The sequence below is a fragment of the Oncorhynchus mykiss genome, chromosome 16 (genome assembly GCF_013265735.2).
Source record: "Oncorhynchus mykiss isolate Arlee chromosome 16, USDA_OmykA_1.1, whole genome shotgun sequence".
Lineage (NCBI taxonomy): Eukaryota > Metazoa > Chordata > Actinopteri > Salmoniformes > Salmonidae > Oncorhynchus > Oncorhynchus mykiss.
In genome coordinates, this window is record NC_048580.1 from 14,091,589 (window position 1) to 14,103,973 (window position 12,385).

The following is a 12,385-nucleotide window of genomic DNA, read 5'->3' on the forward strand; positions in this document are numbered from 1 at the left end:
CATGAAAATGAGTCATCTCTTGCTGATTGACAATGACTGAAGAATCCCCACTGTTGACCAAACACCCATGAAGGGCCTACCAACTTCGGCTACTAACTTCGGCTAGCCTCGAGAGAAAAAGTATGTGCCCGAACAGCCGAAGACGGTAACTGAAGTAAAAACATCACAAAATATGTCCAGCTCTTCCAAACTGTTTTGACTGGGAAGCATGCGGACGCCTTTACTGTGAAGTCATCTTAATATGTGGTTGTCTCACCTAGCAATCACAGTCATAATAAGTACATCTATCCTCAATAAATAAGTTAAGTCAGTGCTAGAGAAATATTATTTTTGGGGGGTGGGGGGGGGGGCGGGGTGGGGGTTAAGACAGAAGTCTTATTTAAGATACTCTTTGAATATATAGGTTTTCAGGTATTTTCGAAAGATGGGCAGGGACTCTGCCGACCCGGCATTAGGGGGAAGCTGGTTCCACCATTGGGGTGTCAGGACAGAGAATAGCTTTGACTGGGATGTGGGAGGCCAAGATGTGTTAGATCCACCTTATAGCGCACCGCTGAGATTTAAAGGTAATTTAAAAGTGACATTTAAAGGTAATTTCTGAATGAGCCGACATGTGCATACTCTAGCCGAAAAGGGGAGATCAGATTGAATCCTGGCCTGAATCTTGTTTATTGTAATGTGGGAAATGTACGGCCCCAAAATCTATAGTCTGCTGATATAGGCTCATGGCACAACACAAGTTATGATTGTGTGATGATAGAGGACACATGATATACACTGTGTACAAAACATTAAAAACACCTGCTCTCTCCAAGACAGACTGACCAGGTGAAAGCTATGATCCATAATTGACATCACTTGTTAAATCCACTACAATCACTGTAGATTGGGGTAGGCAACCCTGGTCCTGGAGAGCCACAGGCCCTTCATGTTTTTGATTTAACCGACCTGGAAGATCAGGTGTGTTGAATTTAGGCAATCACTGAACTGATCAATTAGCTCAGTTGGCCAGGTGTGGTGCCTAATTGGAATTAAATCCTGCAGCACTTGCGGCACTCCAGGAACAGGGTTTCCTACCGCAGGAGTAGATGAAGGGGAGGAGACAGGTTAAAGAAGGGTTTTGAAGCCTTGAGACATGGATTGTCTACGCATGCCATGCAGAGGGTGAAAAGGCAAGACAAAAGATTTAAGTGACTTTAAAAACGGGGTATGGTAATGGGTGCCAGGCGCACGTGGGTTGGTGTCAAGAACTGCAACACTGCTGGGTTTTTCCATGCTCAACAGTTTGCTGTGTGTATCAGGAATTGTCCACCACCCAAAGGACATCCCGCCAACTTGACAACTGTGGGAAGCATTGGATTCAACATGGGCCAACATATCCCTGTGGAACACTTGACACCATGCCATGATGAATTCAAATCAAATCAAATCAAATTTTATTTGTCACATACACATGGTTAGCAGATGTTAATGCGAGTGTAGCGAAATGCTTGTGCTTCTAGTTCCGACAATGCAGTAATAACAAGTAATCTAACTAACAATTCCAAAACTACTGTCTTGTACACAGCGTAAGGGGATAAAGAATATGTACATAAGGATATATGAATGAGTGATGGTACAGAGCAGCATAGGCAAGATACAGTAGATGGTATCGGGTACAGTATGTACAAATGAGATGAGTATGTAAACAAAGTGGCATAGTATAGTATAAAGTGGCTAGTGATACATGTATTACATAAGGATACCGTCGATGATATAGAGTACAGTATATACGTATGCATATGAGATGAATAATGTAGGGTAAGTAACATTTATATAAGGTAGCATTGTTTAAAGTGGCTAGTGATATATTTACATAATTTCCCATCAATTCCCATTATTAAAGTGGCTGGAGTTGAGTCAGTGTCAGTGTGTTGGCAGCAGCCACTCAGTGTTAGTGGTGGCTGTTTAACAGTCTGATGGCCTTGAGATAGAAGCTGTTTTTCAGTCTCTCGGTCCCAGCTTTGATGCACCTGTACTGACCTCGCCTTCTGGATGATAGCGGGGTGAACAGGCAGTGGCTCGGGTGGTTGATGTCCTTGATGATCTTTATGGCCTTCCTGTGACATCGGGTGGTGTAGGTGTCCTGGAGGGCAGGTAGTTTGCCCCCGGTGATGCGTTGTGCAGACCTCACTACCCTCTGGAGAGCCTTACGGTTGAGGGCGGTGCAGTTGCCATACCAGGCGGTGATACAGCCCGCCAGGATGCTCTCGATTGTGCATCTGTAGAAGTTTGTGAGTGCTTTTGGTGACAAGCCGAATTTCTTCAGCCTCCTGAGGTTGAAGAGGCGCTGCTGCGCCTTCTTCACGATGCTGTCTGTGTGAGTGGACCAATTCAGTTTGTCTGTGATGTGTATGCCGAGGAACTTAAAACTTGCTACCCTCTCCACTAATGTTCCATCGATGTGGATAGGGGGGTGTTCCCTCTGCTGTTTCCTGAAGTCCACAATCATCTCCTTAGTTTTGTTGACGTTGAGTGTGAGGTTGTTTTCCTGACACCACACTCCGAGGGCTTCACCTCCTCCCTGTAGGCCGTCTCATCGTTGTTGGTAATCAAGCCTACCACTGTTGTGTCGTCCGCAAACTTGATGATTGAGTTGGAGGCGTGCGTGGCCACGCAGTCGTGGGTGAACAGGGAGTACAGGAGAGGGCTCAGAACGCAACCTTGTGGGGCCCCAGTGTTGAGGATCAGCGGGGAGGAGATGTTGTTGCCTACCCTCACCACCTGGGGGCGGCCCGTCAGGAAGTCCAGTACCCAGTTGCACAGGGCGGGGTCGAGACCCAGGGTCTCGAGCTTGATGACGAGCTTGGAGGGTACTATGGTGTTGAATGCCGAGCTGTAGTCGATGAACAGCATTCTCACATAGGTATTCCTCTTGTCCAGATGGGTTAGGGCAGTGTGCAGTGTGGTTGAGATTGCATCGTCTGTGGACCTATTTGGGCGGTAAGCAAATTGGAGTGGGTCTAGGGTGTCAGGTAGGGTGGAGGTGATATGGTCCTTGACTAGTCTCTCAAAGCACTTCATGATGACGGATGTGAGTGCTACGGGGCGGTAGTCATTTAGCTCAGTTACCTTAGCTTTCTTGGGAACAGGAACAATGGTGGCCCTCTTGAAGCATGTGGGAACAGCAGACTGGTATAGGGATTGATTGAATATGTCCGTAAACACACCGGCCAGCTGGTCTGCGCATGCTCTGAGGGCGCGGCTGGGGATGCCATCTGGGCCTGCAGCCTTGCGAGGGTTAACACGTTTAAATGTCTTACTCACCTCGGCTGCAGTGAAGGAGAGACCGCATGTTTTCGTTGCAGGCCGTGTCAGTGGCACTGTATTGTCCTCAAAGCGGGCAAAAAAGTTATTTAGTCTGCCTGGGAGCAAGACATCCTGGTCCGTGACTGGGCTGGGTTTCTTCCTGTAGTCCGTGATTGACTGTAGACCCTGCCACATGCCTCTTGTGTCTGAGCTGTTGAATTGAGATTCTACTTTGTCTCTGTACTGGCGCTTAGCTTGTTTGATAGCCTTGCGGAGGGAATAGCTGCACTGTTTGTATTCGGTCATGTTACCAGACACCTTGCCCTGATTAAAAGCAGTGGTTCACGCTTTCAGTTTCACACGAATGCTGCCATCAATCCACGGTTTCTGGTTAGGGAATGTTTTAATCGTTGCTATGGGAACGACATCTTCAACGCACGTTCTAATGAACTCGCACACCGAATCAGCGTATTCGTCAATGTTGTTATCTGACGCAATACGAAACATCTCCCAGTCCACGTGATGGAAGCAGTCTTGGAGTGTGGAGTCAGCTTGGTCGGACCAGCGTTGGACAGACCTCAGCGTGGGAGCCTCTTGTTTTAGTTTCTGTCTGTAGGCAGGGATCAACAAAATGGAGTCGTGGTCAGCTTTTCCGAAAGGGGGGCGGGGCAGGGCCTTATATGCGTCGCGGAAGTTAGAGTAACAATGGTCCAAGGTCTTTCCTCCCCTGGTTGCGCAATCGATATGCTGATAAAATTTGGGGAGTCTTGTTTTCAGATTAGCCTTGTTAAAATCCCCAGCTACAATGAATGCAGCCTCCGGATAAATTGTTTCCAGTTTGCAGAGAGTTAAATAAAGTTCGTTCAGAGCCATCGATGTGTCTGCTTGGGGGGGGATATATACGGCTGTGATTATAATCGAAGAGAATTCTCTTGGTAGATAATGCGGTCTACATTTGATTGTGAGGAATTCTAAATCAGGTGAACAGAAGGATTTGAGTTCCTGTATGTTTCTTTCATCGCACCATGTCACGTTAGTCATAAGGCATACGCCCCCGCCCCTCTTTTTACCAGAAAGATGTTTTTTCCTGTCTGCGCGATGCGTGGAGAAACCTGTTGGCTGCACCGCTTCGGATAGCGTCTCTCCAGTAAGCCACGTTTCCGTGAAGCAAAGAACGTTACAGTCTCTGATGTCCCTCTGGAATGCTACCCTTGCTCGGATTTCATCAACCTTGTTGTCAAGAGACTGGACATTGGCAAGAAGAATGCTAGGGAGTGGTGCGCGCTGTGCCCGTCTCCGGAGTCTGACCAGAAGACCGCCTCGTTTCCCTCTCTTTCGGAGTCGTTTTTTTGGGTCGCTGCATAGGATCCACTCCGTTGTCCTGTTTGTAAGGCAGAACACAGGATCCGCGTCGCGAAAAACATATTCTTGGTCGTACTGATGGTGAGTTGATGCTGATCTTATATTCAGTAGTTCTTCTCGACTGTATGTAATGAAACCTAAGATGACCTGGGGTACTAATGTAAGAAATAACACGTAAAAAAACAAAAAACTGCATAGTTTCCTAGGAACGCGAAGCGAGGCGGCCATCTCTGTCGGCGCCGGAAGGAGGACTATGGTTCACGCTGTTCTGAGGGTAAATGGGTGCAACTCAATATTAGGAAGATGTTCAGGTGACCTTTTCTGAATGAGCTTAGAATACTTAACCACTTGCTACTAACCCCCCTCCCAGTTTTTAATATGATATCTGAGTGACTAACAAAACCATGGTAATTCAACCATGATAACTACACGTTTAGATAGCTGGCAGCTAGACTAACTTACCAATCTAAAAAATAAAAAAGCTGAGTAAATATCAGTGACTAACATAAGAGAAACTGATGCACAACCAAATTTCTAAATTGCCCCTTGTGTGTTCTTCCTCGCAACAGTAAGTTGAGACCCCGACTGAGTTCCTTCCGAGGGCGGTCTGCAGGCAGCCAGTTGCCCATCCCTGAACTAGAGTGATAACTCACACAGTTCATACTAGAGGTCGACTGATTTAATTAGGGCCGATTTCCAAGTTGTCATAACAAATCGGTAATCGGCATTTTTGGATGCCGATTACATCGCAATACACGAGGAGACTGCGTGGCAGGCTGACTACCTGTTACGTGAGTGCAGCAAGGAGCCAAGGTAAGTTGCTATCTAGCATTAAACTTATAAACAATCTTAACATAATCACTAGTTAACTACACATGGTTGATGATATTACTAGTTTAACTGGCTTGTCCTGCGTTTCATATAATCAATGCGGTGCCTGTTAATTTATCATTGAATCACCGCCTACTTCGCCAAACGGTTGATGATTTAACAAAAGTGCATTCGTGAAAAAATTCACAATCATCACCAATGTACCTAACCATAAACATCAATGCCTTTCTTAAAATCAAGACAAGTATATTTTTTTAAACCTACATATTTAGTTCAAAGAAATTAATGTTTGCAGGCAATATTAACTAGGGAAATTGTGTCACTTCTCTTGCGTTCCAGTGCAAGCAGTCTATATGCAGCAGTTTGGGCCACCTGGCTCGTTGCGAACTGTTTGAAGACCATTTCTTCCTAACAAAGACCATAATTAATTTGCCAAAACTTTACATAATTATGACATAACATTGAAGGCTGTGCAATAGACTTAGGGTTGCCACCCGTTCGATAAAATACGCTTCCATATTTCACTGAAATAAGTTTTGTTTTTTTCAATGATAGTTTCCGGATTTTACCATATTAATGACCTAAGGCTCGTATTTCTGTGTGTTACTATATTATTAAGTCTATGATTTGATAGAGCAGTCTGAGCGGTGGTAGGCAGCAGCAGGCTCATAAGCATTCATTCAAACAGCACTTTCCTGCATTTGCCAGCAGCTCTTCGCAATGCTTGAAGCACAGCGCTGTTTATGACTTAAAGCCTATCAACTCCCGAGATTAGGCTGGCAATACTATAGTGCCTATAAGAACATTCAAGAGTCAAAGGTATATGAAATACAAATGGTATAGAGAAATAGTCCTATAATTCCTATAAGCTAAAACTTCTTAACTGGGAATATTGAAGACTCATGTTAAAAGGAACCACCAGCTTTCTAATGTTCTCATGTTCTGCGCAAGGAACTTAAACTTTTGCTTTTTTACATGACACATATTGCACTTTTACTTCTCCAACACTGTTTTAGCTTTTTTTTTAAACCAAATTGAACATGTTTCATTATTTATTTGAGACTAAATTGATTTTATTACCTACAGATATTGTTCACATGAACACCAGATGTTCAACTTCACTATTCCAAATGTGGTACTACTTTGCTAATGGGGGTAATTTAAGGGAAAACTAAACCAACCCCTAACATTGGGCTAATTCACTGGGGATTATTTCTCAACTCATCCAAGTGATGACTCACTGGGAATGTAATTAACCCAAACTCCCATGGGGTGAGAATTAGAGTGCAGCCAACTGAGCAAAGGCAGAAGGAATCCCCCTCATAGGAGGTCACAAAAGACAGACATGTCACGTGATAACAATGGATTGACATTCTTTCACCCTTGAAGACGTTGAAATGTCAATCTACGCAACGTTAAATGAAAGTGGAAAATAAAACTTCCAAAGAAAGACTGGTGGAAAATGGACAGTGTATGTAAACTTTAAAAGCAGTGTGTTGGTGTGTTTTTCATTGTACAAAACCATTCAATATAATAATTTGAGGTCCAAAACATTGAAATCCCAAAGAACTGAACCAAACAGAATTATTTTCATGTGAGAGACCTGGGATCACACGGAATTGATTAGAAGACAAGGCATCAGACGCCAGTGGAAACAGAGACCCTGTGTGGAATAACAGAGTGAGGGCTGGTTCAAGAGGGACGCCTACAGATTGAGGCTGGAATCCTCAACTGACTAAATGCAGTGGATTTCTCTTTCCGTGCATTCCTCTAACCACCACACCATGGTTTCAACCAACCATTTAACCATACTTGTGCCAATACCCCAAATACATGCCTTTCTGGATAGAGTGCTAGTGATTATAGTGTAGTGAACCTGTTTTTTTCAGATTCAGAAAAAGTCAACGTCCTCCGAGGCAATTAATCTTGCAGCAGTCATATAACATATCACAATAAAAAAAATAGCAAAGGATATTTACAAGCAAATAGGCAGGATAAGTGTAGTTTCATAGTGTAAGTGCAATTAGTCTAACATTGTTAAGTTGCAGAATTGCATTCGGAATAAGAAGACTAATTGGTCCTGTTTTTTTTTTTAATTGAATTTAGGTAGTCTGTCTGTACCTGCGCCCAGAGGGAAGGAGTTGAAATTCAGGGTGGAGTGGATGAGTCAACCGCTATTTTATTCGCCTTATGGAGGGCTCTGCCCAGGTAGCGAGATGACAGTTAAACTCACTTGATGAAAATTGTATTGTGACTCAAAGTGAGGATCGCTACACTACCCCCTCCGAACAGGAATACACATCCACATGCTTCGACTACTCAGCCCCATCACATGTCCAGGCTGTGTGTTCCGATGTCCTCACGGATGCCATTCCACTTCTGACACCAGTGTGGGGAAGCGAACCCCGGTCGCTGGTGCCTCAACACCCTACGCATCTCACCAATAGGGTTGATATAGCGAGGATCGCTACAATATGAACAACTGACAGGCAGAAAGCGATGTCAGCCATCTTTGAATCGTCACTGAAACTATTTGAAAAGAAATGTAACTTGATTTGTTAATGTTTTTCTTCCCAATTAAACATAAAAAATGTCCAGAAGGAAGAGGAGTGGTCCGAGGACAATCGCATAAAAGCTAAAGGCTAAAAGGTGATACCCTCAGAACATTTTGGAATAGTCCTACCAAAATAATTACACACCCCCTTCGCCTCAAAGCAGTGGCGGTACATAGGATGCACTGTCCTCTGGGTTACCTTTCCCCACTTTCATTTTACAATGAATGAGAAGACTAGGTCAATTCAAACATGGATAGCATTGGCAGGGACAACCTGTCCTGACCAAATTATTAATTTAGTTGAGCCAGCAATTAAATCCGATAATTGGGCATAGGCTACATAACTCATCTGTGTAGATTGAGGTTCGTCAATATAATTTTAAATGAAATGAAGGGACTTTAATAATCGAGATACAACAGCCCGATAAATCTGTAGTCATAGAGTATGAAAATCGATCAAGTTAAAGTTCAAGTTAAGCTAGTTATGATTAGCAAATTTGGCACGTGCGAGCCAACTTCTCTTTATTTAGCTACTCTTCCCAGAAAATTTGCATAACTTACCAAAAATGTAGACAAATGCAGTGGTAACTCAATGTAAAAAGTCCGTTATCCTCGAAGGCGATTCTATTCAAAGTACATCCCTCACGAAACTGTGAAAGTTGCTGACTGAGATGTGGAGCTGAACCCAAAACGCCACCCCAGAAGCAATGACTAGGATGTGCTGCTGTTGTTGGTAGTAGCCCAATTGCTGCGGCTGAGGAGGACAATAGCCGCTGGGTAGTTACGATAAGCAGATTCTATGCACGGTCACTACATTGGAATGTCTGAGGCTACAGTGTTTCACCAGCACATTAGTTACGGACAGTGCCCCATAAAAGTTTTTGTTTTGCTGTGCTCAGTCGAGTTGTGGCGACAAAGCGTGTCATTTTCACTCAGGTTCAATTCCATGCTTATTGTCAACAACTTGCATGTTATGATTTGAGTGCTGGTGGAACATGTTGCCTATGTAGGTTAAGTGTTGTTTCATTGTTCCACTAAATGTAACTACACTTCCAATGCAAAACGTGCAGTTGTTAGTACCGCCCCCTAATCACTTCAATTGTCATTCCTATGTCCTGTCCTGGGGTGCGCACTTTCGGCGTTGTGGTTGCAATAGTTTTGCGATTTAAAATAGTCAAACCCATATTGATAAGGCCACACACACACACCAAACGGGAGCAAGCATACCCTCAAATACTGTTGAAGAACAGTGGACAACTTTTAGTGGAAATGTGTCATTTATTACAAACCGTGATGCAACGTAGCAAACGTTGAATCGAACTGAACGCACCCGTATGTGTAGAGTGGGGGTATTCATACTTCAGTTTCCCCTGTTTTTTTTAGCAAGTTTTTCTGAGTTGTGCCGAGTTGTTCTTTTCAGATTCTCATTTTTCTCTTGGATGGCTTTGTCAAGTGTGTAGGATTTATATTCCTGTTCGCTGCTCTCCCTGTAGGTTTTTGCAGATGCTCCCCACCCTGTGGCTACAAACCTTCTAATCTAGTGTACCCTGCATGCATAACCCATGTGGACGTCCTGGTCTCCAATCTGTGGTTAATAAAGCTGAGTTCATATGAGTTCATTTTAGCCTAAATCACCCTTCAACTGAGACATGGTTTATCCCAGATTACACTGCTACTCCAGTTGCTCTCTTGTTGTGTTCTCATTGTCCTGGAGCATCTGGTTGTGGAGGTGGGGGCACAGGGCTACTACATTTCTCCTAAATTGAGATTTTCTCTTTTCCCCCTCTCCTACCTGTCCATCTCATTTCAATTCCATACTGTCACTTGTCCACTCAAGCTTAACATTGTTGTCATCTATTGCCCACCATGTGCCCTTGGTGTTCCTCAACGAGATTGACACCTTGACAAGCACATTTTCAGACAATGGCTCACCACTCACTGTACTGGGTGACTTAAGCCTCATGACTTAGAATCATTTCTTTCCACCTCTTTCTTTACCCTTTTTTGACCTCTTTACTTTCGCTGTCCGCTTCCACTCACAAGGCAGGCAATACGCTTGACCTCATCTTTACTAGACTGTTTGCCTATATCTCACTACAACCCCTGTCCAGGTCATTGATCACTACTTTGTTTATTTTTCTCTCCTCCAACCCTACCCGCTCTCCCCCTACCAAGATGGTGATGCGCTGTCACAATCTTCTGTCATTACTCTCTCCTCTTCTATCCTATCATCTCTTCCTTCTGCCAAATCTTTCCCTCTCCGGACTCTGCTTCTTCGACCCTACTCTCCTCCCTTTCCACCACATTGACTCCCACTGCCCCCTTTCCTCCCGGCCCACTCAGCCCTCCACTCTTTGGCTGAGTGACTCACTGCATGCTCACAGAACAGGGCTGAAAAATATAGAAAAACTAAACTTCTGGAGGACCTATCATCCTTCCACTCCCTCCTCTCTACCTTCTCTTCAGTATCTCCTGCTAAAGCTGCTTTCTATCGCTCAATTCTATGCCTCTGCCTCCAACCCTGGGAAACTCTTTTCTTGGCTCTGTCATATCCTGTCATTCCTATGTGGATGACGCTCAACTAAATTTGTCATTCCCCCATTCTAATACCCAAGTAGCAACATGCATCGCTGCGTGTGAGACATTCTATTTGTCAGTAAAAGGAGTGTCATCTTTCTGGCAGTGTGTTCAGACCTTCTGGTTTGGTGACTTGTGAGGTGTGTCACCTGTGATTACATTTCATAACATAGGTGGCTCAGTTGGTGCTTGCAACACCAGGGTTGTGGGTTTGATTACCCCAGGGGACAAGTATGAAAATGTATGCAGTCCCTACTGTAAGTTGCTCTGGATAATAGTGTTGACTAAAATGTAAATGTAATGTCTTTTTTGAGGAAAAAGGTACTTACTATGACTGATATATGGTTGTCTTGCCATGTGCTAACTCTATAAGAGCATCTGCTAAATTACTTAAATGTGAGAGGGAAGGAGGGTACAGTGGTATACGGTGCATTCAGATAGTATTCAGACCCCTTGACTTTTTCCACATTTTGTTACGTTACAGCCTTATTCTAAAATTGATTAAATTATTATTTTTCTTCATCAATCTACACACTCTACCTGCTGCTAGTTTTCAACTGTATTTCTGTTAAACCTGGAACATGTGATAGTTTATTCATGTTAAATTAATAATAAACAATGATTTTATCTCCTTTATTCTCCTCTGATGGGAACTTGTATGCCCTTCAGGAGGAATGTGCAGTGCAAGCTCTCCACTCCCAATCAAATTGGAACATGAAATTCTACTGATTTAATTGCAACAAATCTGTGCACTTTAGTTCACCAATAAAACTTGATTCTTTACAATTTACTTTAAAACTGCAACATGAGTCAGATGCACATTCAAATATTATCATTACACAAAGTACAGGATATTCAGTCAGTTGACTTCAGCTGTGTATGCAAGACTTTATGGGGCTTTCATAATTTATGTCCACAGTTTATTTTGCCACAAGAGGGACAGGAAATATCATGACAGATACCTCACCACAGAGATCACTTTGCCATTGTGCACCTTGTTTTGTACCAGTCTTTACATTTAAGTGGTATCTGCACATTTACAGTGGAGGCTCCTCCTCAGAGGAAGGGGAGGATTATCCTCCTCAGTGAATTTCATGTATAGTGAAACAAAGTGATCCTTTTAGATAAAACAATACTAAATATGTTCACATGTCACTAAATAATTGATTAAAACACACTGTTTTGCAATGAAGGTCTACAGTAGCCTCAGCAGCACTCTGTAGGGTAGCACCATGGTGTAGCCAGAGGACAGCTAGTTTCCGTCCTCCTCTGGGTACATTGACTTCAGTACAAAACCTAGGAGGCTCATGGTCCCCCCCACCCTCCATAGACTTCCACAGTAATTATGACAACTTCCAAAAGACATCCTTCAACCTATCAGAAATCTTGCAGCATGAACTGAAAGCACAAGCTACAGCTAGCTAGCAATGCAGTGCGTAAAATGTGGTGAATAGTTGACTCAAAGAGAAAGACAATAGTTGAACAGTTTTGAATAAATTAATTTCTTCAAAATGAAGAAGCAAGAGAGAGAGAGAGAGAGCTAGCAATATATCTCTTTTTCTTCTCACTTTCACTTACTTAGCAAGCAAATACAGCTAGCTGGTTTAGCCTACTCAAACACCCGGCTGAAATAGAGAGGGATGCTATGTTAGCTAGCTGGCTATGGATGTCAAACACTGGAACTCTTGTCTATGGAGATTACATGGCTGTGTGCTCGATTTGGCATAGGTCCTCAGATCCTCAAAAGGTTTTTCAGCTGCACCATCGAGAGTA

At 43.5% G+C, this 12,385-nt stretch overlaps 1 protein-coding gene across 8 annotated transcripts in view; it reads right to left on the reverse strand.

The window, feature by feature from the left end:
* Positions 1-9,099, reverse strand: part of LOC110491405 (1-phosphatidylinositol 4,5-bisphosphate phosphodiesterase epsilon-1) — an 83,753-nt gene extending 74,654 nt beyond the window's left edge. For 7 of the 8 annotated variants that reach the window (XM_036946250.1, XM_021564823.2, XM_021564826.2 and 4 more), the window contains exon 1: positions 8,597-9,099. The gene's annotated coding sequence lies outside the window, so the exon portion shown is untranslated. Of the gene's footprint in view, positions 1-7,602; positions 7,710-8,596 lie in introns of those variants that run through there. The other variant, XM_036946249.1, reaches the window with a different exon arrangement.
* Positions 9,100-12,385: the final 3,286 nt, after the last annotated feature.